Source organism: Leptonychotes weddellii, chromosome 7 (genome assembly GCF_054177405.1).
Source record: "Leptonychotes weddellii isolate Sample4059 chromosome 7, ASM5417740v2, whole genome shotgun sequence".
In the NCBI taxonomy this organism is placed as follows: Eukaryota; Metazoa; Chordata; class Mammalia; order Carnivora; family Phocidae; genus Leptonychotes; species Leptonychotes weddellii.
In genome coordinates this window covers 95056060-95058898 of record NC_138375.1, presented here as the reverse complement: position 1 = coordinate 95058898, position 2839 = coordinate 95056060, and the positions used below count along the sequence as shown (strand labels likewise).

Below are 2839 nucleotides of genomic sequence, written 5' to 3'. Positions count from 1 at the left end.
AATTTTAGGATTATTTGTTCCAGCTCTGAAAAAAGTTGATGGTATTTTGATAGGGATTGCATTGAATGTGTAGATTGCTCTAGGTAGCATAGACATTTTAACAATATTTGTTCTTCCAATCCATGAGCATGGAATGTTTTTCCATTTCTTTGTGTCTTCCTCAATTTCTTTCATGAGCGTTTTATAGTTTTCTGAGTTCAGATCCTTTGCCTCTTTGGTTAGGTTTATTCCTAGGTATCTTGTGGTTTGGGATGCAACTGTAAATGGGATCAACTCCTTAATTTCTCTTTCTTAGGAATGCAGCTGATTTCTGTGCATTGATTTTATATCCTGCCACTTTGCTGAATTCCTGTATGAGTTCTAGCAATTTTGGGGTGGAGTCTTTTGGGTTTTCCACATAGAGTATCATGTCATCTGCAAAGAGAGAGAGTTTGACTTCTTCTTTGCCAATTTGAATGCCTTTTATTTCTTTTTGTTGTCTGATTGATAAAGCTAGGACTTCTGGTACTATATTGAACAATTATGGTGAGAGTGGGCTTCCCTGTCCTGTTCCTGATCTTGGGGGAAAAGCTCTCAGTTTTTCCCCATTGAGAATGATATTTGCTTTGGGCTTTTCATATATAGCTTTTATGATATCGAGGTATGTTCCCTCTATCCCTACACTGTGGAGAGTTTGAATCAAGAAAGGATGCTATACTTTGTCAAATGCTTTTTCTGCATCAATTGAGAGGATCATATGGTTCTTGTCCTTTCTCTTGTTAATGTGATGTATCATGTTGATTGATTTGTGGATGTTGAACCACCCTTGCAGCCTAGGAATGAATCCCACCTGGTTGTGGTGAATAATCCTTTTAATGTACTGTTGGATCTTATTGGCTAGTATCTTGGTGAGAATTTTGGCACCCATGTTTGTCAGGGTTATTGGTCTGTGATTCTCCTTTTTGGTGGGATCTTTGTCTGGGTTTGGGATCAAGGTAATGCTGGCCTCATAGAACGAGTTTGGAGTTTTCCTTCCATTTCTATTTTTTGAAACAGCTTCAGAAGAATAGGTATTAGCACTTCTTTAAATGTTTGATGGAAATCCCCTGGGAAGCTATCCAGCCCTGACTCTTGTTTGTTGGGAGATTTTTGATTGTTGCTTCAATTTCCTTGGTGGTTATGGGTCTGTTCAGGTTTTCTATTTATTCCTGTTTCAGTTTTGGTAGTTTGTACATCTCTAGGAATGCATCCATTTCTTCCAGATTGCTTACTTTGTTGGCATATAGTTGCTCCCTCCTGGGGGAGAGAGGAGGGTCTCCACATTTCTGTCCTTTGAAGGGCCCCCACAGGGAGAGTGGTCACCTGATTATGTTGTGGTTTGAGGTTTCTGGCAACACCAAGCTGAAAGCCCACTCCTAGACTTGCTGTTTGCAACGGCTTCCCTGCTCCGAGGCTTGGGAACTCTGTTGGCTCAGGCATCCCCCGTTCTCTCTGTGTCCCCAGGGATCCTGAGACCACAATGTCCCACCTAGGATTCCACCCTAGTTTACCTCCTGAGCACCTTTGAGGCAGGGACGTCTCTCACTGGAGCAGACTTCTAAAAGTTCCAGGGCTCTTTCACTTTCTGGTAGCTGGCTTCCAGAGGCTCCCTCCCCTGCTGTTTATCTTCTGATACACCCCATCAGATTCACTTCTCCACACCTCCTACCTTGCAAAAAGTGGTTGCTTCTGTCTTCGTAGAATTCCAGTGATTCTTTTCTTACATCTCGGGTTGAATTCACAGGTGTTCAGAATGATTTGATAGATATCTAGCTGAATTCAAGGGATGAAATGAGGTCCCCTACTCTTCCACCATCTTGCCTCTCTCCCCTTAGCCTACCTTTTCTTTTCTTTTTGAGAGAGAGAGAGTGAGTGAGTGCAGGGTGGGGAGGGGCAGAGGGAGAAGGAGAGAGTCTTAAGCAGACTCCATGCTGAGTGTGAAGCCCAATGTGGGGCTTGATTTCATGACCCTGAAATCATGATCTGAGCTGAAACCAAGAGTGTGATGCTTAACCAACTGCACCACCCAGGCATCCCAGCCTACCTTTTGATTCTGGCTGTTGCTATGACAACTATGTGCAGTTGTGACTCATCAGCTCCTTGCCTCACCTGCACCACATAACTCTTGCTTCTTGACCTGGGGCTTTTCCAGTGCTTTTGCTTGCAGAGGCCAGGCCACTCATTTTGCTCTGTGCTCATTCTGGAAATGGGAGTGAACTAAATCCTATGTGGCAATGGTGGTAATTGCTGGATGAACACTACCAATTCCCCGTATTCCTCAGAAAGACATTGGGGGCTCATTCTATAAGGCAATTCAAAGCATCCCAGAGGGGTGGAGTCACAATTGCCCATAGCAGTGACTGTTTCAATAAGGGGTCCTTGGATCGGCTTCCCCTCCCCTCCCTGTTTCAGTCTGCCTAGTCCTTTACTCCTGTACCTTGGAATTACTTCCCAAAATAAATGATCTTGTCTTAGGCTCTGCTTTTGAAGAAAGCCCACACTAAGCCAGAGCCCTGATTTAAAACCAGCTTCACTATGTTATGTTTTTCTTAGCTTGAGAGATGTTTGGAGACTATTTGCAAGTCTCATAAAGTAGCCAGATGGTATGGAATACAAATAAATAGGATGGCATCAACTGAATTTTATATAAATGTGCTATAAAGTATGAAATGTTCTGTGAATTAGGGATTCTTATTCCTTTAGTCAGGAGACAGACTCAGACAGTTGTTCAGTTTTGTAAAATCACTTCTCCATAATTCTACAGCTGTGCCTTAGGTGGTAACTGATAGTGATGTTTTGATCACAGCTTTACAGATGGTGA

At 42.9% G+C, this 2839-nt stretch overlaps 1 long non-coding RNA gene across 1 annotated transcript in view; it reads left to right on the top strand.

Moving 5' to 3' along the window:
- LOC145722694 (uncharacterized) overlaps positions 1-2839 on the top strand; it is a 385737-nt gene that overhangs the window by 12160 nt on the left and 370738 nt on the right. The gene's annotated exons all lie outside the window — the stretch shown is intronic.